The sequence below is a fragment of the Myodes glareolus genome, chromosome 10 (assembly GCF_982192425.1).
Source record: "Myodes glareolus chromosome 10, mMyoGla1.1, whole genome shotgun sequence".
Taxonomy (NCBI): domain Eukaryota; kingdom Metazoa; phylum Chordata; class Mammalia; order Rodentia; family Cricetidae; genus Myodes; species Myodes glareolus.
In genome coordinates this window covers 71,645,859-71,672,752 of record NC_142035.1, presented here as the reverse complement: position 1 = coordinate 71,672,752, position 26,894 = coordinate 71,645,859, and the positions used below count along the sequence as shown (strand labels likewise).

The following is a 26,894-nucleotide window of genomic DNA, read 5'->3' as shown; positions in this document are numbered from 1 at the left end:
CGTGTCAGAGATGTTTGTAAGCTTCTACTTACAATCTTAATGTTTGTGCTTGCTTCTGAAAGCTTTCTACAAAACACATCTCTGATGCACAGGAAAGAGGAGATGATAGCGTGGTGAATAATCCTCTTTGAGAGATGGCTGCAACATCTTCTTTAGTTCTCTCCCTGAAAATCCCTGCACTGTTCCGGAAAAAGAGAGTCTTTTGACCAGAATCCCTGCACCATGTCTTCCTCTCTTCGAGTTTTGGTAAAGACACAATGCAGGCAAAAAGAGCAAGAGAGCCTATAACATGAAACATTTCTAGGGAACATGTTAATTAAAAGCCAGGCATGGCTTGGGAGTGAATGAAGAAATAATTCAAAGAACTAATTAAGTTAAAACAGTTGCTAAATCAATTGTTCTAATAACATGTTGGTTATTTTAGTATTTGAGTTTGTTGAGTTTGATTCTATTATTTAGATGATTGGCTATTGACACATAACATCCTTGAATATGTTTTTTTTCCCCTTTGGATTGCTTGTCTTGACTCAGTCCTGTTGTCTGTTATACATTCATTAGAATTTTGGTGAAGAATAATGAATCATCAACTTGTGTTCAGAGTTTCATCGCCTCTCAGATATCCAGTCTTCGCAATACTTGGGCAACCTGGGGATTTGGGCCTTGAAGAGCAAGAAAGGAGAGTTTTGGAGTAATAAGTAGAACTATAAAAACTTTCTATAAACTTGAAAATAGGTTCACAATGGAAACCTGATGCCAACCAATTAATCATGCATAGATAATGCCTGTTGTCAACCTGCAACATGATTGTCTTCTGTTTGCTCCAAGAGTCTGACGGAAAAAAATGAAAATGGAGAACTTTCAGGTTTGACTTCGGTTTGATAGAGTTCTACTTAACATTTTCTTTTTCCTTAGCTCCCACCCTTCCTCATATCTCCTCTTTCCTCCCTCCCTCCTTCCTTCCCTCTATCCCTCCCTCCCTCCTTCCTTCCTCCTTTCTTCTCTCTCCTCTTCCTTCTTTTCTTCTTCCTTTCTCCCCCTTCTTCTTCCCTTTTTCCTCCTTCTGGAAAATAGTTAATTGTGGAAACAGGAAAAAGCCATTCAGCCATCTCTCTTCCCACCCGGATCAGAGAATTTTGTGAGGTAAAATATGCTAGTATTAGACCGAGAGAGTGAGACTTATGACACATGCATGATATACTTTGCATGCAAATTAAAGGTTATAGATCTTTTGATTATGTGCTGGAAGATATTAGCCTGGATAGTGATGGGTTTGTGTTCAACTAGAATAAACTTTTTTTTTATTAGCAACAAAACTCAACCTTATGGGATGAACATCAGGGTACTGGGAGACATCATTAATGCAGTCTAATTAATGAATGATCCTATGATAGAGACTATATTCTAAGATTTGTGTTTGGTTCAGACTATCACATAAGACAATAATGGTAGTCACGTAAATAGCTGACACTGCTTACCATATAATGGAGTAAATACTCCACATGTTCAGTTTCTCAGAACAATAAGAGCGGAATCAGTCATTATTATCTGAGCTTTTAAAAGATTACAAACTGAGATTTAGGCAAGCATGTTTGTTTCCATTTTTTAAATGATCATAGTTTTATTTTCGAGTTTTTGTTATTTTAATTCTTTAAAATTTGCAATCTAGAATCTTTATGCATGTTAGGCAAGTGCGTGTACCACTGAGCTACACACCCAGGCTTACACCAAGACTTACAAAGTATTAAAGAATCTGCCCCAGCTGAACCTGGTGGTACAGTTCATAATTCCAGCTTCTTGAGAGGCTGGGACAGGAGGATCACAAGTTTAAGGCAATATGGGATAATTATACCCTGACTCAAAATACAAATAGTACAAAAAATGGGCGTTCAGTCCCAGTGGTAGGATATTAACCTAAAACGTGTGAGGCCACTTAGGAGAGGGGGGGAAGAGAGAGAGGTTGAGAAGACAGATAAAGAGGGAGATAGTGTATATATCTATCTCTATCTTTATATCTATAGTATGAACATGAATGATTATCTCAGATTACATTATGGAGAAGAGGTGGATTTGGATAAGTTGTTGATTTGCCACCAAGCTCTTTTTTCCTAATAGATCATGTATTTTCCAATACATAAATTAAAAAGTAGCACCAAATTTAAATATTCTCCTCAGAGAAAAAATGGTTTCTTTAAACTGTGGAGGACTGATCCCGATTACAATGTGATATATAAGATATAAAATCTATTATATTAAATCCAGTAATAGCTACTAATATATTACAGTGGTAGTCTTTTCAGTCTTGAAGGTCTACAAACATTAAAACGGCAGAGTAGAGTTGAAACCATTTCCACCTGAAGTAGGATTAAAATACATTCCAAATACAAAGGCAAATTCACTTCATATCCATTTACTTTTCCCAATCAATATCCATTTTTCTCCAGATAATCACATGGCACATGTATTTGTAATGAAGCAGGTACTTCCTTTTGCAAGAGTTTCACATTTTATTTCTCAATCCACAAACCAGTACCCATCTCAATGAAATGCATGTATTCCTTCTTCTTTCTTTTTCTATAAGCTGAGTGCCAATAGTGGGAACATGGGCTTAATTAATTTGAGGAAACATGCTGCAGCACATTTACTACTCTAAGTAATTAACACCAAATTGCTCTTGTCAAAACAAGTGAATAAACTTGTTGAGGTCTTTTACTTCGTTTTGCAGATTGGTTCCATTTCATTACTAATTCACAAAATCCACAAGGGGTTTCTCATCATTGGTTTGAGTAACTAAATAACGGTGCTGCCCCACAATTAAGGGACTAGAAGTCAGAGCGGCACATCACACCTAATGAGCAGGGTGAGAAAACCTGTTTCTATAAACATCTGATTGAGACCATAGAAGCCCGTTCACCAAGGGTCAGAGCCAAGAGTGAGCATCATTGTAACCATTCTTCATCCATAGTGATTGCAGTGGAGATTTTTTTTCAACAAAACCCACATTCAAAAACTATTCAAAGCAATACTTGCATAATTAGAAAACAAAACTGGCTTACTCCCTCTGTGTACAAGAATGTAAAGCTTGACCCGATGTCCTGTTTCCGAGCAGTGGTAGCTGGTAGGGTGCCAGGGTGAGCACTGAATAAAGGCATGCCAGATTTGGAGGGGACGAAAATAAATATCCTATAACATACGGAGTGTCAGATTTGCTATATCAAAACGAGGCTCTAGTTAAGAATTTTTAAATACAAGAGTGAATCATCCATTAAAGACACCAATATTTTTGAATTTGTAAAGAAAATGGGGTAATGATGAGAGAGGTCATATTGTAAATAATATTTTTAATTTAGAACATTGAAAAACAAGACCCTGTCATTGGTTGAGTGCCCGCTAAATCTGAAATATTGCTTTTGAGAGTGTAAGTGATGCACAAAGTCCATGGCCCTTTAATTTTCTAGTCTACTAAATAGTTTATTTAAAAATTTATATTTAGACATGAAGCAACATTTGTTGATAGTTCAGAGCTTTCTGAGAGATTGAAACAAAGGGGAGTATACTTTCAAGTGAGAGGGTCAGAGTAGATACAAACCAAGTTAAGCCAAGCCCACAGAGAAATGTGAGTAATGTAAAGATAGAGACCAATACCAGGTTGAGGAAATTACAATGACTCCAAAACATAAAAGAGTAACCATTAATATTGGGGGATAGCACAGTCATCCTCCTGGTTGAAGAATGGTTAGGACAGAATAGTTCAGAATGTTCATTTAGAGCTTGAATTTAGGGAGTCCATATACACATTAGGAATGTCAAATTCCTTCCTTCCTTCCTTCCTTCCTTCCTTCCTTCCTTCCTTCCTTCCTTCCTTCCTTCCTTCCTTCCTTCCTTCCTTCCTCCCTTTTCTTCCCTTCATTCCTCCATCTTCCCTCCCTCCCTCCTTCTTCCCTTTCTCCCTCCCTTCTTCCCTCCCACCTCTTTCTTTCTCTCTCTCTCTCTCTTTCTTTTGGTGTTTAGAGACAGGATTTATCTATAACTGCTCTTGATATCCTGGAACTCACTTTGTAGACCAGGCTGATCCACAGAGATCCACTTGCCTCTACCTCTGGAGTGCTGGGATGAAAGGTATGAACTACCATGCCTGGAGTCAAATGTTTTGGAAAGGCTGTTAGTTGTTGGTCGGAGTGTTACTAAATAGCAGATTTTATGTTCCAGGAAGAGAAATTTACTAGTAAATAAAAGCAGTGGGGAAGACACTGAGGATGGGGGAGTCTGTGGCAAAGCTGCTGTAATAATCCAAGCTGAAAGTATGGAAATTCTGAAATAAAGTAGCTGTACATGAATGAAAATTTTAAGTACGGCAAATGGGTCACATGTGCATTATAATTCAACATTCAAGTTTGGGTTGTTAGGAACATGCATAGAAGAGAAAAGATGGAAGGCAATGATAGAGAAGGAAGGTAGAGGCTCTTATTTTGGGATTTGCTGAATTTGATTCACCACGGAATTTGAAGGTCAAGGATTTTAGTTAATAATTCCAAGGGGAGAGTTTGGAGTCCAAGAATGAATATGTAAAATGTTTAATGAATATACATACTTTCAGGAGCTTGAAATAGTCATAGCGAAGTAATTTCTTTCCTGAACCCAGCAATTCTTTGCTGAAGGCTGAGATTCACATTGTGGAAAATATTTGTTGAAATAAGGGGATTCGTATTATAATGAAGCCAGAAAAATACGATGGTCACAAACAGCCAACTCTCTTGAACTTTGCAGCGGTTAGAGGTGCTTCGGGGGCATTAGAAGATGATGAGGACACTGGCAGCTACTGCTCCTGTCAAAGCTTTTATTAATACTATTAGGGCCATAATAGCACTTGTTGTCATGTGATACACCACTGTGCCAATACTAGCCAACACTGCTGTGTGGGTTATTAGGGTCTTCATTGCCGTTCAAGATATCATACAAAATAAGGTTAAAATCATTATTTACCCTCCAGAGCTGGTAAGTGATGGTGCTGCAATTTCATATTTCTGGATGTGTTCAGATAGCACACATAGCTGAAAAGGCAGAAACGGGGGAAGGGGGTCTTTATCCCTTGAGGAAAAGCAGATATTTTTGAGCAATGATGTCATTTTAGAGAACACAACTTACAAAATGAAAGAAAGGAAGAGAGAAAGAAAGGAAGGAAGGAAGGAAGAAAAAGATGATCTGTCTTAGCTGCTCACAGAATCATACTTGTTGATTTATTTCATGGAAAAATTTGCAATGTTTTAAAATAAATCACATTTTTATATTTGGAATAGCCTTTAAAATGAGTTTGACCAGCCTGGTAGTTTAAGTGAATAATAAAAAATAAACTAAAAAGAATGATGGGAACTGGTGTAAAAGAACATGAAGTCTTAAACCACTTTTATTTGGAGCAACTCATTTTCTGGGTTACTCATTTTTGAAAGGTTATTATTCTGAAAGTAGGGCTCTCTTGGGGTTTAATGGAAGTCTCTTTCATTGTCCTTAGAACTGAGAGTTGGCATAACTGACAGTTGTTCTTGCTATAGGTTGGGTATATGGTTTTTATATAGCTAGCCCATAGGGATTGGCTTTGCATGTTTCTGTACTGACTGGGAACCTGAAATTAATTCCTAATTAAGAATCAGAACTACCAAGCCTCCTCTAAGAGAGTTACCGGCTTTCTAGATTTAAGGAAGTAAATTCATTAACTAGTCTTTATGTTTCTTCTAGACAAGTGTGACCTTGGACAGATTACTGCCTCTTCTAGATTATAATCACGCTAACAGAGTGATATTAACATCTGGTCTACTCTCCGGAGGGGATGGAAGTCGTCAATGAATAGGAATATATTGTAAAAACTGTAAACAAGTAGAAAGAGGAATTATTTAAATGCTTTCTAAAGCTCTCAATCCCAAATGTGATTCTTTTGGGGTATGGTCACATATATTAGGCATTAAAAATTCCAATAATTTAAAAATAATTTTCAAAAAGTTTATATTCTCTTCCTCAACTGTTCCCATTCATCTTCTATTTCTATTTTTTTTTTGATATAGGATCTTATTATGTGGCCCTAACTGACCTGGAACTGGCTATATAGACTAGGCTGACCTTGAACTCGCAGAGATATGCCTGTTTCTTTCTTCTGAGTGCTGATATTAAACAAAGGGCCCACCATGCCTGATTTAGTTCTAATTTTTAGTGCATAGTGTTTGAGGTCAGGGTGTACACACAGACACACACACACACACACACACACACACACACACACACACACACACACCGTATTAAGCATGTGTTCTACAACTTGACGTTTTGTTTTTGTTTTCTAAGTACAAATCTCATTTATCCATGTTTTGATACACAACCATGCCACTTTTGAGAGCTCCGTAATGTTTCCCGTGGAGAAGACACCATTGTATATCTCATCATTCTTCCCCTGCTGTGTGTTTGTGTCACCTTCCTGTCCCTCATTATCACAAACAGGCCAACATTATGCAAGTAAGCCCCCAGGTATGCATGCAGATACTTCTGTAAGAAGATTCTGAAAACTAGAATTAACTAGGCAAGTGTATACCCATTTCAAATCTGATTAATGCTTTTAAATTGTTCTTTAGAAACATGACAGTGAATCTTATGCAGACTAAAGATGCATATTTCCCCAGGATCTGTCTGTTGTTGCCTAGACACATGGAACCTCATCAGTAAAGAAGGTTATAACACTGGGTTCTAGTTACAGCAGTGGTGCTGATATAACTTAGATTCTCTTGCTGATAGGAATGTCCACTGGCTAGTACTTTATAATATTTTGCATTAAATCTGAGCTCAGTCATTTTCTTTTTGAAATTCTGGGATATGTGCCTGGATACACTGGCTATCAATTTCTTCATTTTGAAAAGCATAGTGCTAAAGCTCTTCCCCCAGGGTTCCTGAGAGTAATGGAATTCTGTGATACTCTAGAAAAGTGCAGCTTGTCACCAGGGCAGAGCCTGCTATGTGGGACTTGGCTGAACTTCAGCTTTCACCATCCTAAACAGCCTTTCTGGCAGGCCTGCAGCTTCCGCTCAGGTGTAATGAGGCTTGAGGTTTAGAGAAGATGTTTTTGAGCCAGTCTCAGTAGCTGACATCTAGGAGAACAGTCTCTTTTAAAAAAAAAAAAGAGCTGTGTTTGAAGGTGTCTGGGGAGATGGCTCAGTTTGTAAGGCATGTACTGTGCAAACAAGGGGACCTGAATTTCAACCACTGGTATCTGTAAAAAAGTCAGTCACAGTCACACATGCTTGTAACCCCAACAGTGGAGAAACATAGATGGACAGATCCCCAGAGCTTAAAGGCCAGTTGTTCTAGACAAATCAATTAATCCCCGGTTCAGTCAACGGTTACCTCAAAAATAAAGTGGGGAATGATTGAAGAAGACATTAACATCAACCTCTGGCTTAACACACATATCCAACACTTTCACACAGACATGCACCCACCTATAAAAATGTGTACATATGCTACAAACCCCTCTCTCGAAATAAAAGCACCTGGATTTCTGCTCAATAAATAAATTCAGAAACTTCACAAGATAATTTCTTTATTTTCTAGATTTATAACTATGAACATCAGCAGATATAAAATAATCTGATCAAACCTATGTTGCAAAGTTTGAAGATCATTTTAATCAGTTCCTTGTTTATTGAAGTCACCCTATACATCACCCTCTGGAGTGCAGGTACCAATGGGAAGTGAGGAGTACAATAATGAAAAAAATTAGGCTTGACCACAGAAATCAGAAGACAAATGAATAAGATGGGTGATGCAAACTGTTACAGAAATATGAAATACCATGGAAACAATAACGAATAATTGTTGGAGAAGTTTCCTGGAAGCCATGGTCCATGACTTAGTTCCTGGACAAGTAGCAGGGAGTTTTGGAAGAAGGAACCAGACTATAGAAAGGCCTGAAGCACCATGCTGTAACATGAGGGCCTGGCTCATTGGGGTTTCTGTCCAGCCTGGTCCACCAGTCATTTAATCTCAGAGAAAATCACACAGAGATTTTTATAAGTTTTAAAACTGATTGGCTCAGGCTACTTATTAGCTCTTGTAGCTTATATTAACCCATTATTCTTATCTATGTTAGCCACATGGCTTGGTACCTTTCTCAGCAGGGCAGCTCACATCTTGCTTCTTCGGTGATCTGGGCAGAACTGTGAGGAATGGGCTTCCTCCTTCCCAGAATTCTCCTGTTCTCATTACTCCGCCTCTACTTCCTGTCTGGTTGACCTGCCTATACTTCCTGCCTGGCCAGTCAGCATTTATTTAAAACATGATTGACAGAATACAAACAATTCTCCTGCACCAGCTTGCCATGTCTAGAGAAAGATGCTTACATTCAATGGAAATAAAACCAAGTAATAAAACTGTGGTACGTGGGCTAGTGACATGGCTCTATGGATAAATGCACTATCCTCAAAATCTGGGTCATCTCAGTTCAAAGCCTCAAGTGCATGGAGAGTCAGAAAGAGAGTGCTTATGCCACAAATTTGTCCTCGCATCTCTGCACACATGCTATGGCACAGGCTCCTGAGCATGTAATCCCTCAATATAAATTTTAAGATGTAAAATATGATTTAAATTAAGTCAGTCTTGTTTCTGATTTCTTTTCCTTGCCTGTTGCCACCATCTTAGCTCAGACTGTTTTCCCCTAGTGGAGACCACACACACACACACACACACACATCCCAACCCCCCCCAACAAAAAACCCGTAATAATGATTTCCTACAAAATGCAATACTTTGTCAGATAATATAAACACTACTACATTTCCTTAATTAATTACTCAGTAGAATTTTGATTAAGCTTGGAACCTCTTTCTCCACTACTTTTACCTATCAAAGAACTTACTAAGCCTATCATTGACCATAAGTTGTAGATGTGTGAAAGTTATACAAAAGTAACAACAATAAAATACAATAACATTAAAAGTGTTAAGTTCAAGCTCAACACTTAACTCAGAGACTGATAGTGGCTTTGTGGAACATGGTGCAGAGATGGGAACTGGAGCCAAGCACAGCCCTGTGGGAGTATGCTGTAGTGGTCAGGATGACAGATGACATTATTCACCAGTCTTCAGTAAATGTCCCTTATTCTGTGCTTCCTTCTAACCTCTAGCATGTATGTGACTGTATGATTTAACACCACAGGGACACTGAAAGAAAGGAATAGCTCAGCTCACAGAACATAAAAGTAAACAAAACAAAACATACGTTATATCAGCCAAGACTTTCAAATTCTGAAACTTGCCTTGCCTCCTTTGAAGTCTCTTGTATCAGTTGCCCACATAAACTTCTTGGTAATTTCTATTCCTGCCAGAATTTTGAGAAGACACTAATCTTTTCATTTTTTAATTCAATTTAATTCAATGACTAGCTGGCTCTAGTCACTCCAACTGATCACTGCTTCAGATCTTCTATAGCTTTTATTGCCTGTGTTACAATAGGATACAATGCTTTTGCATTTTTGATGCTTGGTTGTACATCTCTTTACCTTACCCCCAATATTCAGTGGGTTTATTTGGGATCTATGTTATATTTGTTTTGTATCTCATATCATCAAAGAACACTATTCTCTGTCCACAGAAAAGGTTAAAGAAGTATTTGTTGAGAGAATGCATGTGGGAATGAAAGTCCATGCTTAGCATCTTTCCATCAAGATTCAAGTTGACTCTCTTCTGTTGAAATAACATCCTTCTTATGTGTATAGTCACTCTTTCATAGAAGTTAAGCTGTCTAGGAAATATTGTCCAAAGGAAATTAGGTCACCTTTTTTTTTCGCAAAATGGGAATTTCTATCATATGATTATAATAGATCAGGCTTTTCTTATCTCACTTTACAAGTTACCTCTAATTATCTATTTTTAAGAGGTTGACTTAATTTAAAATATGCATGATGTTTACATGAGTAATCTAGGAATATTTAAATTTTAATGCTCATCTTTGTGTTCATTAAATAAACTAATTTTTAAAACCTCAATTTTGTTAATAGCCTACTAACAAAAGGAACTATTTATATAAGTAAAATTACAAAAAAACCCTTTCATGATTTGTAAAATTGCATTTGAATGTGCAACACACACACACACACACACACACACACACACACACACACACACATATATATATATATATATATATATATATATATATATATATATTTGTGGTCCTGGAGATTGATCTTCACCTGCTAGGCAATGCTCTGAAAATGAGCTATATCTCTCTCCACCAAGACCCATATTTAATACATATTCCTGGTGCTTCACTAGAATGAGAAGCATTTAGTTTGTTTTCTTAGCATTCATTTTTATTTATGTATATGTGCATATAGCCATCTGTGTACATATGTATGTGAGTGTAGGTTTCCATGGAGGCCACAAAAGGGCGTCACATTTTCTGGTGCTGGAGTTATAGGCAGATATGCACAACCTGCCATGGGTGCTGAGGTTCTCGGGAAGAGCAGTGAAGCTCCTAACTGCTTGTCCAGGCCCATGTCTATTGAATGCTTTCAGTTTTCATCCCACTGATTAACCCCTGGGGCTCTTTTCCACATTTCTAAAGCCTGAATCATATGCTCTTCTTTTTTCTGCTTATATTATTATTATGCTTACCACAATACTTTGTGGAAAAATAGACTTTCGATTACATTCTTAATCAACTCCTATTCAAATGTAATAGTTTCTATTGACTGGCTAACATAATGGAAGTCGTTACTGAGTTACTTTGAATGTTTAACTTATTCTTATGAATTTTCAATACCCTAAAATTTTTCATTATCTTATCAAATGAGAATTTCAGCTAATATAGTTTAACTTATAGAATAATTTCATTTATAGAATAAAACTGAAATACATCAAAATGGAATTGTTGTATTAGAATTATATACTTTATGGAAGTATTATCTGAAGTTATTCTATAATTGTTATTATTTTTGAGGGTAGGGATGATATTTTCCTCAATTTTTAATTGATATTTTATTTATTAGATAGTCTTCAGTGTACAATGTTGCAGAGTCATTAGCTAGTTATTTATTTGTACTAAGAGCATTCAAGATATTCCATTAGCTGTTTTGAAATATGTAATAAGTTCTTGCCAATGATTGTCTCACTACTATAAGATGGAACACTAATAGTTAACCCTCTGATCTAATTTTTCCCTTTTCTCAAGAGTTCTCCATCCCTGTTTTCTGTCCTTCTCCATTGCTGATGACCAAATTTCCACTCTTTAAAACACTGGCTGTTGTAGCCTACACCAAGGAGTGAGAAGATATGATATTTCTCTTTATTTGATTGTAATACAAGGTCTTCCATGCTGTTGTAAATTATATGATTTCATTTTGTTTTATCGATATTCTACTATAAGATAGAAAAAATTTGTTATGTTTTATGGCTGAATAATATCATTTATTAATTTACCCATCAATAAACACCCAAATTCCACAAAATGACTTTTACTGATAGTGCTTCTATAAAAATAAGAGTCTGTTTAACTCTTTAACTTTTTGACTTTCTTTTCCATTTCTTCTTTTTGGCTATATACCCATTAGTGATATTTCTAGCTCACACAGAGTTTTATTTTAGGGATTTTTTTCTTTTCATTTTTCTTCATTCTCTCACTTATTCTGCCGATTATAAGCTTTAATCCATGGAAAATATCCGAAAAGCACTTACTGAGTTCAGAATAAGGAGACATTATAGAGCTCGAGGAGATCTAGAAGATTATCTGCTTCAATCTCATCTATATTTGGGTAAGAAATCTCTTGGTTTTATCCTTTTTGCCAAATATCCACAATTTTACTGGGTACTGTTGAATATCAAAATCTTTCTAGAATTAGCTTTTTCAGTGTGCTGGCTGGCTGCTTTTAATAGCATGGTATTTTTCCTTCCAACAAATGTAGTTTGAGATGAAGGATATCTATGTACCTATGTATGTATCTATTTATCTATGTATCTATGCATCTATCTATCTATCTATCTATCTATCTATCTATCTATCTATCTATCTATCTATCTATCTATCATCCATCATCTGTCTCTTTCTACCTATCCTCTGTCCATTTGTCTGTCTTTCCATTCATCCATCCACCTACCCAATGTCTGTCTGTCTGTCTATCTATCTATCTATCTATCTATCTATCTATCCATCTATCTATCTACCTATGCTCCCCCAACATGCTATGGGAAACCCCTGGTAAACTGACAGTATTGTAAGTTGCAAATGCATCTAATACCCTTAACCCATACAACATAGGAAGTCATTAACTCACTGTGGGTTGTTATCCTAATGGTCTGTATTTGAGTTGAAGGTATAGAGGCTTTTACTGGCCAGCATAATGAGACAGTATCAGACCATATGTTGCAAGCCCAGGGAAAGATCAAAGTTCAAAATTCTAAGTAAATTTTACATTGAATGCAGGTCACTTTTGTACACTGATAATAATGAAAACTTGTAAATAAACTCTCATGACTTGGGAACCAACTTAGTTAAATTCTAATCCAGTGATTTTTTTTTACTCTGTTGTTTCTAACCAATTCCTGAATCCTTTGATTTTTCTCATCTTTACCAATCTATTTTCATTCTAGCCGGTGACTCTTGTCTTCCACAATAAGTTTTTAATTTTATATGTTTGTCATTTAACACTGTGATCTGTAATCACCCATCAAGAATCAGTTAGCCAAAAGTACAGAACTTGTAATGAACAGCATGTGCCCTCAAGTTTATTACATGAATTCATTCTAGAGCTGAATGTAGGTCTCTACATCACACAAACCACCAAATATTGTTCTTAGTTTTTGTTCTTCTTGACTGAGAGTAAATCCGAGGCTTTTATTTTGGTCATCAGTGACGAAAATAGGAGAGAAGGAGTTTTTTTTTCAATGCTCAGTGCTTCATCATTGCTTAGGTGGGTTTGAAAAAGATACTTGGAAATTGAATATTTTATTTTTCAGTAGTGATATTGGTACAGACTTTTGTTTATGTGACACTCCTATTCTAGCTTCAGAATCAGGCAAAGAACATGAAAGAATTTAGGCTGTCCAAAATGTATTTATGCTGATTAAAAAAAAAGTCTTGGAAAGACAGTAGGGAGCAATTGACAGAAACTACTTTCAATAAGCATTTCATAGAAGTGAATTCTTTAAGCTGATTTTTAAACGAATGTGTAGAGGGCACCAGTTAAGTAGGTGAGGGTGGTCTACTTGGATTATAAATTCTGTGATGCTCGTTTGATCTGCAGGGTCATGGAAAGGCACTGAGTGATTCTTAAACACATGGTGAGGTATCAAGTGAGGGAATTTCTGCTCTGTTTTTCTCAGAAACTTCACACCATTCTTGGTTTTCTGAGTAAAGTCCATGCTCTACCAACCACAGCCCTCTCCCTTTGATCTCGCTCACATCCTTTTGGATTCTCCTATCAGGGAAGAGAAGAGTTTTATGGCTTAACCTCTACCCACAGATTTCTTGCAGAATCTTTGCATGTATTAGCCTATGACAGTGACCAATGTCCATTGAAAGAGTTTCACTATAAAATCAAATCCACTTTGTAGCAGTTTAAAGACTTAATTAAGGATCACAACGTTCTTCAAAACAATCAGGCATTCTGTTTGTATACACATTTATATTCCTTTGTCTATTACAAAGTGAGTCATTTCTATTTAATATCCTTTTAATGGCATGTAATGTGTTGGGGCATTCAGGTTTGGGTTTTTCTTAGACGCTCATAGTCTTTTCTTCTGTGCCTTCACTGTCTTGTGTGAATAGAAGCCGCTTTTTCTGTTATAACTCAGTTAGAAATCAATGATTGTGGGAGAATGTTCAAAAGTTGGTAATTGTCATCAGTAAGAGAGAAGAATGACCCAACAGGTCATTCACTATGTATGTGAGCTCAGAAATAGAGTTCCATGTATTTGCTGAAGTCTTTATTGTGCTAAACATTTCTTATAGTAGAAATTGCCTGCTGTGCGTTTAGGTGAACTAAAATATTTGAATAAATGTTTATTAAAACACAAGTCTGGAGTTATAAAGTACATTAGGACACTTGTGCTGCCTTAGACTTATATTTAAAAACAAAACAAAACAAAACAAAACCAACCAACCAACCAACCAACCAAACAAACAAACAAACCAAAAAACGGGCCAGGGAGATGGCTCAGCAGTTAGGAGAAGGTACTCCTCTTCTGAAAGCTCTGAATTTGATTCCAAGAATGTATGTCAGGCAGCTTTCTGCCACCCACCTCTAACTACAGCTCCAAGGGTATTTGACACCTCTGCAGGCTCCTGTACACATGTGCACACACTCACTGCCAAAACATATGGTATTTCAAAATAATAACAATTCAAAACATATATGTGCCTCAAAATTTCAAAATATTGCTTAGCAGTTGAAGACAGCATTCACAACTTTATGAAACAAGGAGTAAGATATGTCTGGAAAGTGGTAGAAATAAATCCTATTCAACATTAGCTTTGGTACCAAGGAGTCATGTGTGTTGAAAAAGAGCAAAACTGAAGCACAGAAGATTACTGTGACCCAGAACACAGATTTTGCCGTTAAACATCTGGCAGATCATGCCAGCTTTCCCATCCACACCCACTCTTTTCTTTTTTCCAGACTGCTCTATGCTCTGAGAGACTGATTGATACATTGAAGAGGGCTTTAGCTCTCTTGTGTCTAGTTGTTTTGGCCAGTGGGAGCCCTGCAGAAAATCAGAAAGAGGCAGGGTGTTCTTCCACTACAGCTTAGATCTCTTATTGTGCTCCTGCCTGATGCTCTCCTTGCATTTCTAGGTGACAGTTCATTACCCTAGTCTTTTCAGGCCCCAGGAATCAATACTAGGGTATTGCATTATGTATCAGTGGCTTTGAAAACACTGACCATATCTTTTAATTAGGGTCATTATTTATCTCTCTTTATGTTAACCAACTTTAAAAGTGCCCATTGCTTTCTAGCGTGCATATGACTGATATATTAGCAATATAATATTGCAAAGAATAACTCAATTGTGCTTTCCTATTCTTATCTATAAGAAGTGGTAAGTCAATTTCTTGTTATGGAACGCTTCCACATGTAAAATCAGGGAGTGGACTATAATGGTTATGTTCTGAAAGCACAGAGATTCTGCTTCTGCCTCTATTTCTTTGTTTTTCCAAAAATAAATGTTTTTTTTTTTTAGTTTCTCTGAAGGTATGAAAATTTTTTTATATGAAGCAAGGATTCCATGACCAAAACAGCTTGGAAATCACCAATCTGAGCTGGGTGCAGGTCTCCCTTTGATCTTAAAACTATCATTAAGTCTGATGGATGTTTTGTGTGTGGAAGCCAGTGTGGTTCTTCATGTATACCCTCTGGTCGTGGCTGGGGTTTGGTCAGCTTGCCATAGGCCATCTAGTTTCATGCTTTACTATCTGAGCATAAGGAAGACTCCAGTTAACTCTACAGGATCATATTCTTTTTTATAAAATGTTTTCATGGCTTAAAATAGAACACTGTGCTGACCAATAAATAAAGGGCGAGCAGATCAGCACACTACCTGCGGTGATGTTTTACATGATCTTCTCAGTTCTCAGAGCTCTGGGACAGTGACTGCCTTTGAGCATGCTGAACACTGTGAACTCAGTCCACAGTGACTTTGAATGCTTTGAGATTCCTCTCCCCTCACCCCCCTCCCCGCCCCCGCCAAGCCCAGCAACATTTTTGGAGCGTTCTACTTCTAGCTTGTTTTAAGTAATAGTCAACATCTTTTATTTCCCTTTCTATTTAAAGAGTAGAGAAATGGTGGAAGTAAATGTCTTAGTAGATTTTCCTGAAGATTTGTTGTTACATTGGCTGAGAGAGTAAAGCAGGGCTGATCCAGTACCTCACCAATGAGGCTGGGAGCAGGGCTGACCCAGGACCTCACCTCACCAATGAGGCTGGGAGCAGGGCTGACCCAGGACCTCACCTCACCAATGAGGCTGGGAGCAGGGCTGACCCAGGACCTCACCTCACCAATGAGGCTGGGAACAGGGCTGACCCAGGACCTCACTGACCTGGGAAGCTAGTAGCTACTATTCTTCAAAACCTTATGTGTCTATTTGTTCTTTTATTAAATATTCAACAAATATTCCTGAGTGCCTATCACATACTTAGGAGAGTGTTAAACATTATGGAACATGAAAATGGATTTAATAAGGCCTTTGAACTTAAGAGTCTCACCTCTGGGATGTCAATAATTAGAACGTAATTGCTGTTTAGAGACATCTTAACTTGCTCATTTTTAGAAGTCCTAAAAATCCAAGTAGATGGAGGCACCTAGTGTTTTGGTGAACTTCTTGATCTTTCTCCATACTCCTTGTTCTTCTTTTGTCTTCCATTCTTCCTCCTTTTCTTCCCTTCTTTTGTTTCTAACATATTTTTTCATGAGTCTCTCTATGGGGTAGCTTTGTTTGTTATCTTCACTTTAAATACAGACTTTTTTTGTTTTACTTTAAACATTTTGCCTGTTACAAACATACAATAATCTTGGTTTTATTTAATTTTCTTTTCACTGTTCAAACTAGGAAACTGCTGCCCTCTTTCTCTCTTCATGTTAAATTTGTAGACTTCATACCCTGCCAAATTAAAAAAAAATAAAACATAAAAACTTGAGCAAAGAGTACCATCCAAGGGAAGGTGGGTTAAAAATGATAGAATAAAACTGGACAGAGAGAACCAAAGCCTTCAGTCTCTAGTGACCTTCACATCAGTCTCTAGTGACCTTCACATCATTTTTGGAATTTTGTCAATTGTCTTCTGCTTCTGCAGTTTTCCTAAGCATAAATTTTCAAGATTTTAGTACTTTATTTCTTGTTTAGCTATTGGGAAGTTTTAATTTTTAGAAAAACTGACCATACATAGTGAAGGATGTGAGATTTGAACTTGACTGTCAAGTACAGGTTGACAAAGGTTGTGAAAGGCAGGTTGGGCACAAAACGAGTAAACTAAAATTTCAGAGCAGCCCTATGCCCTTTGTATTTTGTTCAGCTTGCAGTCGCTTTGCTAGACTAGCATTATCAGTTCGAATGTCTGTCTTCATCACTCAGGTTATTCATTATGCAGAAATGTCTTTCTTAGTTTCTGTGTTTTGCACGCACTTGGCACCAGTAGATATACAGTAAATACTAGAGAAGAAAGATATACATTTCAGTGTATATATGATGCGTAGGAAGTGTGCTAGATTATCAAATATAAAAATGAGCTCTGGTACCAGAGTGCTAGATTCTGAGAGTTTATGAATCTTACATGTTAAGGCTACATACACTTGAGGACTACTGCAGGCTTTAGAATGAGAATACCACTCAAAAACCCAGTCTTTAGGAAGGTAAATGTGGTAGTTATGAGGAATAGAGATGAGTGTGAAGAAAGGTATTCGGAGATATGGGGTACAGCAATAAGAAAATAAAACAGAACATATGACAGAGTGGTCAAAAGAACATGTAAACTTAACAGCTAAGCATCTTAAACAACTTGTTTGAATCTGTTTCTCCTTTTAGAGAGTTATCAATATTCCTATTTTTTAGGAACCAAATAACCTTGCATATACCAAATAAATATCTTTTCAAATGTGTTTATTATGAAGATTGATGAGAGAGAGAGAGAGAGAGAGAGAGAGAGAGAGAGAGAGAGAGAGGAGAGAGAGAGAGAGAAAATGCTGTATTATGTTTGGCATGGCTCCCAGAGAGTGGGAAACATACTGTGCATGATGATAATTGTCAGCATCATTTCTGTTAGTACTCCTGAAGACTGCGAGGCACAGTTTGATGCTGTAGAATGGAACGAAGCATCTGTCTGTTGGTATCCTATATACTCCAACTTAAACAGTGAGATCGCGATTCATCTAATGGACCTGATAGGAATGATCTTTCTTTCACCTATAATAGAGGGACAAATTTTGAAGCTAATATTCTGTATGAAAAAAACCCCTAAGTGGTAAGGTGCCGTGCTCAAGGTCACTCCAAATGTGTCTCAAAAGAGTTGTATGACCTTAGGGAAGTCATGTCCTCAGTCTGAATTTTCATTTCCTCAGCTATAAAGTGAAGGGGCTGGATTAAATTATCTTTAGATTCCCTCCCACCAGATATGGAGTGATTTTTCACGTCCCTCATTAAGTTTCCGAGCTCCATCAAACAGCTCATTATGGAGCCTGTTTGTTCATCTGATGTCTCTGTATGTTCTCCATTTGCTTTTCCCTCCAGCCTCCCATTGCGTGCATTTTCCTGAGCCCTGCAGCGTTTTGCACATCTGTTTCTGTAGATATAGATCCATGTGTGTGTGAAGAGAGGAGGAAGCGGGGAAAGGGGGAGGCACTTTAGTTTGGCCTAGGGCTCAGATTTTGTTGATGGAGATAATTACTTTAATAGTTTTCTTAAATATCTATTATCTCTTGTAGCTTGGATGCCATAGGGTAATGTGGCATCACTCTTGCTTGAATTTGATTGTGTTTGCTGATTTACATAGAAAGTAGAGTTACATAGACAAAGGAGATAAGAATCAACTCTGCTTTGTCTAAGTTTCAAAAGTATAGAAATAAAACTGAGGCTGAGATTGGCCTTGAGAAAGGAAATAATAGTGACAAGCTGAAAAAAGGAAATTTCATAAATCTGAGGCACTTTTCTATCATTAAGAGACTTTTGAATAGCAGTATAGACAGTGTCTCAATCCCACACCTTTTGGGTGATGAGGAAGTCCTAAGTGAATGTGTCAAGAGCAGGTGAAGTGCTGAGTGTATTTTCAGGTGCAAGCTGTGCGGGTCATGGCACAAATCCATAGTGACTGACTCGGTAACCATCCTGTCAGGATGACACCCGCACCTTGGATATATCATTCATGAAAGCCATATGCCTTTGCATTGAAAGAACTTCTACATGAAGCCTAGGAACGCAGAGGCTTGTGGGACCAGTGAGTACAGATGAAAGCTAACAGCACGGCTCCTTTCCTACGTCTCTCAGTACCACCACCTCACTTCACAGAGATTTTAGCTATGAGGTCTCTTGGAGAAGAGAGAAAGTAACAAGCTGAGTTGGGGGTGGGACCACCACTCCATCACTGGCCACTCAGTCACAAGGATATTACTAGAAAGCAGATATCTGGGGGACTATTAAGCAGAAAGGTTAATTTAGTTGGTGGCAACTTCAATCTTAAGGGTCATGTCCTTCTCATCAGGTTGGAAGAAGAAGAGAACTAGTGTCTTTTGATCATGAGCAATTCGAAATTTATAAAATGTATTTGGAGAAAATTTGGAACTGGAATTACTGTCCTAGAGTGTACATAAGGCTGAAATAATTGCAAATCATTAAGGTAAATATAACTATATTTGAATACAAGCTCATATTAAATTAGTACAGGTGCACCTAATAAGTATGTAGACAGTAATTCTCTGAGAATCAGCTGCATTTTCATATTTATGTTAAATAGTAATGAAGCATTCTGGTTTTACAGAGAAGTCTCAGTCTTCTCGGTTAACATGAACTACTCCTGAGAGATAAATTTTCTTTTAGTGAATTGACAGCTCACATTTTCCAGTTTGTTCCACAGAAGGGAGGACAATGCTTAGCGGATTTGCCTGAGTGCCTGGCTTGTTGCATTCTTCAGATGGCATGCAGCTTCTGAAGCACCTTTAATTTTTTCAGAGCCAATATTTGTTTAAACCCCACATGAATTGGAGAGTAAGTAATGCTTTCAGTGGAACTGAGTAAGAGACTGAAAGCACCAATAGTTTTCCAAAAATCTCATCGGAATTACTGGTGGGCGATGAATCAGAAGCTCACTTTCTGGTGTTGAGAATCATGTTCTTGGAAAAGTTTTCTGTGGTTAGGATAACCTGAAGTCCAGCGATAGAGAAAAAAGTAGAGAGATTAGATTTTCTGTTCAAAGGGGGAAGTAATTCTAGATTGATTATTAAACCTAGAAATACACTTTAAGAAGTCCTTCCTTATAAACAATTCATCTAAAGTTTAGTTTTACCCTTGCCTTGTGTGTGTGTGTGTGTGTGTGTGTGTGTGTATGTGTGTATGTGCACACATAGAAAAGGGATTCTGGAATTATTTCTATGTTTTCATTAACTGTATTTTGCAGACAGTTATGATAAATATGGTAAGACAAAACAATTTGTCCCATGTCGATCCAAGGTACAAAAGAGAATTTTGTGGTTTGGGTTACTAAGTTTCTCTCCGAATCTTGGAAATTTAATTATCCTATCTTTTTTATTATATTCTAAGTGGCACAATATTAATTTTTCAGTGTATTTATAATGTTTTCTCTTTGTAAGTTTTGTGTCACAAACAAGCTACCAGAGAGTAATCAAATAAAAAATTGAAATAATATCAGAAAATATAAAATATAGAATATAGAATAATTATATATGTATAAACATGAAATTTTACTTCTTAAAGTTTATTTATTTATTATTTTTTGTTTTGCTTTGTTTTTTGAGACAGGGTTTCTGTGTAGCTTTGGAGTTTGTCCAGAAAGTAGCTCTCGTAGACCAGGCTGGCCTCGAACTCCAGAGACCCACCTGCCTCTGCCAACTCAAGTGCTGGAAGTAAAGGAATACATCACCACCGCAAATAATTAAAGCTTATTTATTTAGAGTATTGGTTCTCAATAATCCTGTGATCCCTTGACACAGTTCCTCATACTGTAGTGACCCCCAACAATGAAATGATTTTTATTGATACTTTGGAACTGTAACTTTGTTGCTGTTAAGAATTATAATGTAAACATCTGATACGCAGGTGGTCTTAGGCTGCTCTTACAAAGGGTTGTTCAACTGCCAAAGAAGTTGGGACCTGCAGGTGAGGATTAATGATTTAGATGGTTATTTTTTAGTTTTTAATTTGTTTTATTTAAGTCTGGGAGAATTTCCTGCCTTGTTTTGGGCCGTATTAGTGCCTATCCCCCATCTCTTCACAGACACATCACCATTCTTACTCACCCAACTTTGTGCCCTCACTTTTTCTTAAAAATGAAAAACATCAAATACCATTAGTGCTATTTATCTGCTCTGAGCTGTGTGGCCAACTACAAGGAGCGTGTTAGACTTACCCAAGTTCATACTTTTAAAGAAAGCTAACTCTCCCAGAAGCTGCAAATTACCAAGAGTCCCTCAGCTAGAAATGGGGCTCTGTGCCCCTCCCCCTTCTCCATGCTCAGATTTGTCTGTGCCTTCATCTGTTTATGTAGCTCTTCTGCATGCAGTCACAACATGGAGAGTTTATAGGTGCAGTAACTCTATTGTGTTGAGAGCACACCTTACCATGCAGCCGCCCACTGCTTCTAGCTCTTACAGTATTCCTGCTCTCTCTTCCGCGATAGTATTTGGGCCTTGAGTGATGCTCTATAGATGTCATGTTTAGGACTGAGTATGCTGAATTCCCTTATTCTGTGCGTGTTGGCCAGTTTTGGATCTTTATTTTAATTGCAGTGTACTGAAGGAAGGTATGAGAGATATGAGAGATGCATAATCTACCGGTACTGGAGGAAGTCATTAGGAGTTACATTAATGCTGTGGTGCATTAGCAGAGTAATACAGTAGGTTCTTCACTAGGGCCTACGGCCTGTCTAGTCACCAGTTGTTGGCCCTCATACCTGTGCCAAGCATGAGTTTCATCTTGTGGAGAAGGCCTTAAAATTAATCAGGATGTAGTTGGATATTCCGATGACTCCGTGACATTATTGCAACAGTGGGCAAATCTCGCCAGGCCAGTTGTTATTGTAGCTTGAAGGAATGGTAGCTGGTGATGGGTGATTCCTCTTTTCTCCTCTGGTAGCCTGCATAACACCTTTCAGCGCTGTGGAAGCTAGTTACAAGGGATTGAGCTTCCATATCAATACTTGCTTAGTTCTCCCATGTTCCAGGACTCAAATCTGTGAGGTCTTCAGCAATAGGGTATTACTGCCAAATTCTGGAGGGTCACAAAGAACACGAGCAATATCCTGGAATATTTGGAGTGTCCAACAACTTTAACAGAGATAACCTGTTCTAGATATTGATATTGGGCAGTTTATTTGCTATCCTATAGAGTCCAGTAAGGGCATTATTTATAGGATAACTCCATTGAAGTTATTTTTCTATATGTATGTTTATATTTCAGGAACTTCTAAAATAGGCATTTTTCATATAACTTTTTCAAAAGGTCTGTGGTTTTAGTTACCCCTCCATATTTTCCTTCTTTTACCCTATCCTCCAATCCTACACCCTATATAACTCTTCTTGTTTATATCACTGCCCAGAAAAGTATTTTGTAGGTAGTTTTTTTTTCTGAAGTTAGCTTTAAATGTTTTTGAGAAGGAGACCACTTGCATTCTCTGCCAGTCTTTATGTGTTCTGGAAGTGCCTTTGGCGCCTTGAAATAGTGGAATATGCTCTTTAACTACCATTTTAGTTCTGGAACTAGAATTTTAATCATTTAGAGGCAATTTTTGGAAACGCTGAGGGAGCTAAACATTTTAAAAGCACATTTTATTGTTATCTCAAAGTTAAACATCACAGAGAAAAAAGTTCATGCTAAGGTCCAATGCTTGGATTTGAATGATGATCCCTCACTATGTGGTAAACATGTAACATTGAATATTACAATTAAATAATACAGAGTTGTTTTGAGATTCCATCTTACACCTGTTAGGATGGTCAAGATCAAAAACATTGATGGCAGATTATGCTGGAGAGGATGTGGGGTAAAGGGAACACTCCATTGCTAGTGGGAGTGCAAACTGGTGCAGCCACTTTGGAAATCGGTATGGCAATTTCCCAGAAAATTAGAAGGTGACCAACCTTAAGACCCAGAAATACCACTTTTGGGTATATGTCCAAAGGATGCTCAATCATACCACAAGGACATGTACTCAACTATGTTCATAGCATCATTATTTGTGCTAGCCAGAACCTGGAAACAATCTAAATGCCCCTCAACCAAAGAATGAATAAAGAAGATACATTTACACGCTTTACAAATGTGGTACATTTATACAATGGAGTACTACACAGCAGAAAAAAATAATGACATCTTGACATTGGCAGGCAAATGGATGGATCTAGAAAACATCATATTGAGAGAGGTAACCCAGACCCAGAAAGACAAATATAATATGTACTCACTCATAAGTGGCTTTTAGACATAAAACAAAGAAAAATCAGCCTACAATTCATAATCCCATAGAACTTAGACAACAAAGAGGACCCTAAGAGAGATATACATGAATCTAATCTACATAGTGAGTAGAAAAAGACAAGATCTCCTGAGTAAATTGGGAGTGTGGAAATCATGGTAGAGGGTATAAAGGGTGGAAGGAGGAAGGGAAGTGAGCAGAGTAAAACATATAGCTCAATAAAAACAATAAAAGGTTAAATAATACAAAACTCCATTTTTCCCTCTAAAATTGTTCTGATAGTTCATCTTTATCCAATTTCAATAGGTTTATCTAGGGGGTAAAGCAATATACCTAATACTTTCTAAAAGCTTATATAATTTGGGTTTCTTTGGAAATGAGCACTTAGAGGAAAAGCAACTTACTGGAACTACCCTGAGCCACTCATCAAAATCAAAGAAAGAATACAGAAACCACATATAGAAAACATGGAAAGTTGTATAGTAGCTAGCTACAGCTGCTGGATCTAACCAGTAGGTCATCGCTAGGACAGAAAGGACAAGCCCAGTCATCCCTTTTGAGTGCTTACAATCAAGATTCTGAATCCTTGGAGAGAGTAAAACCGGATGTAGCATGGGCCTCCTCTTGGGTTAGCTAGAGCAGGAATCCTGGATGTTCCATCAAGCTTGCCAACCTGAAGAAGAGGAGGTGATCTGAGGAAGAAAATGAATGGAGACTGTTTCCCAACAACAACAAGTACAAAAGCAAAGACATGTTCACTGAAGGTCTCAAACTGGCATAAATGTCACAAGAGCAGGGATGACTGCCCAGAGATGCAGAGGTGACAGAGAATAACATATGGGAGAGTGGAGTTCTTGAAAACTAAAGCATCACTGACAGGAGTTACATAAATGGGGAGGCAGGGATCTGCGGTGGCGTGGAGGAGAAGGAGAGAGTGGTGATGAACATGAAGGTAGGGATACTCAAAAGGTAGATACTGGTAACTCTCATGAGCTTCTGGTACCTAAATGGATGCCATACAAGGTTTCAAGATAAACAGCTCTCCAGTCATACTTTTTTGATTTGGTTGGCCTAGTTCTTCCAAAGCAGGGGTTTCAGGCTGTCTTGCTTAAAACCTAGGATCACAGCAAAATATGCCTGAGGGAACTCAGTTGACATATTTGGAACAAAGGGGACCCTGCTTGCAGACATGTGTTATTTAAATTGAGGGTTTTTATGTCAATTACACAGGTAGAAAAAATTCTCCTAAAAATAGCCCTAGCATATCATCCTGAACTCAAGGAAAACATGTAGAAAGTTTTTGTAAATGGCACAGTTAGACTCTACAAATTATTCTAGTCTCTATCAACAGCTGGGCAGCTGGGTACACATGCACAATATTACTTTATTGTTTGATTGTTATCAATATTATCTCAGCATGGTTCAAACAGTTCAGTTTTCAATTGCAAGGAAAAAACCTCAGTCTGAAAAAATAAAAAAAAAAATGTTTACCTGCCAAAATGGTTTGTTGAAATAATCTTGAATTGAATTTGATCTCCTTGGCCCACAGGGGAATTAATAGGCTCAAGCAAATGGATCTCCTTTGCTGCAAAAACCTCCTCCTTCAGGGAGGACCCCGTGAAGCCAGATCAGTGGCTTGCTGCCTAAACTCTATTTGATATGAGAGAAGTCTCTTGACTAATTTGCCCCATCCACATTTTCATGCCCTTCAGGAAGAAAGTGAAACTGTGCTTGGACAAATGTTTTGTGGTTTGAAATTGTGAAATGAGGATGGCAATCTTTGCAAACCACGTTGTTTTTAGCTTCATTCCAAGGAAAATAAACTGCATCCACATCTTGAGATTGCAGAACAATCTGACAAACATTTTCATGCAAGGTGAAGCCTGTGGTTGAGACAGTAGCACTGTAGACGGACACACACCAGCACATCCTATGGCCTTTTGGAAGCTTTTGTACATGTTCCTTTAGTGCCGTCCTTCTTCTAATGAGGTTGTATTTTCATTCACAGTGAAGGAAGTAATATCTGCATATACATTTTCATTGATTATAGAGGTATTGCTTTTCTAGAATGTAGTATTGAGTCTTTATGTTTTTCTTTCCTAAAATTCTTTGTAAAACAAATACACGCATGCTCGCGTGCACACACACACACACACACACACACACACATGGTTCTATGTATATGTGGCTGTCACTAGAATGATCCAAGAGAGGTTTGTGTGTGACAATAGAGGCTGTCTGAAGAAGGAGAGGACAAATTATTTAATGTATTGTCTTAATGGAAAGAAAAGAGTAAGAGTTTTTAAAAAGGGAAGATGCTAGGATATAGATGCTGTTTAGATTAAATAGCAATCAATCATTCTATTCTATATATCATATTAGTATGCTCACCTAAAATGGCGATAGTATTAAAACATGTGAAGGCTAAATACCCCAGCAGTAGTCAACACCACGTGGGAATAAGTGACAATTCTGTTTGCATTCTATGAGGCCTTTGGTTGTCTCTCTGTTTTAATGTAGCTATATACCTTTACTATACAGTACAGGTGCTTGGCTTTGACTTACAATATGGCTTGGAATTGATTTCTTTGTGCATAAGTATTTACTGATGTTTTTGTGCAGAAACAGATAATGGGCTAAGCATGCATGGATTTTTTTTAAAGGTTGTTAATCTCCAGAGGTCCCACAGTTTTCATTTCCATTTTGTATTTCAATTTACACTTTCATTTACACTTTCTGAGGCTCTCAATAGGAATTCAAATCCCATTGTGCCGGGTAATTGATACTCATCACAACTTAATTTAATATTCTTATCAAAATTGTGGATTTAATGATCAGAAAGTTATTTTTTAATCATTCTTTAATGACTAGAGGCAATATTTTCCATATTTATTCACTGTACGATTTATTTTTTGTCATTATTCTTATTCTCTTAGATATGTTTTCAATTTATGGAGTTGTATACTTTATTCATAGCTTTGTATTTTATTTGAATTTTCATATTTTATATTCATAAATTATTAGCAAAATAACATGTAGTTAATTGATTTTTACAGGTTTTTCAGTATTTATGTCCTTTGTTAGATGTGTCCTCACTCTGATTTATTGGGGTTTTAGTGCACATGATTGAAAGTGCACTAAATCAATCAATATCTATCTATCTATCTATCTATCTATCTATCTATCTATCTATCTACCTATCTATCATCTATCTATCTACCTATCTATCTATCTATCTACCTATCTATCATCTATCTATCTATCTATCTATCTATCTATCTATCTATCTATCCATCCATCCATCCATCCATCCACCCACCCACCCACCCACCCACCCACCCACCCACCCACCCACCCACCCACCCACCCACCCATCCATCCATCCATCCATCCATCCATCCATCTATCTATCTATCTATCTATCTATCTATCTATCTATCTATCTATCTACCTACCTGTCTATCTGTCTATCTGTCTATCTGTCTACCTGTCTGTCTGTCTGTCTGTCTGTCTACCTATCTATCTATCTATCTATCTATCTATCTATCTATCTATCTATCTATCTATCATCTACCTATCTACCTATCTACCTATCTACCTATCTATCTATCTATCTATCTATCTATCTATCTACCTATCTACCTATCATCTACCTATCTACCTACCTATCTGTCTGTCTGTCTGTCTGTCTGTCTATCTATCTATCTAAACTGTACCGATCTGCTATATATAA

At 37.3% G+C, this 26,894-nt stretch overlaps 1 long non-coding RNA gene across 2 annotated transcripts in view; it reads right to left on the bottom strand.

The window, feature by feature from the left end:
• The window catches only part of LOC125406538 (uncharacterized), a 73,386-nt gene that overhangs the window by 4,788 nt on the left and 41,704 nt on the right, over positions 1–26,894 (bottom strand). The window contains exon 5 of one of the 2 annotated variants that reach the window (XR_007233943.3): positions 22,999–23,853. The exons of the other annotated variant lie outside the window; for it this stretch is intronic. This is a non-coding gene — a long non-coding RNA (uncharacterized LOC125406538). Of the gene's footprint in view, positions 1–22,998; positions 23,854–26,894 lie in introns of those variants that run through there. 2 annotated transcript variants of the gene reach the window in all.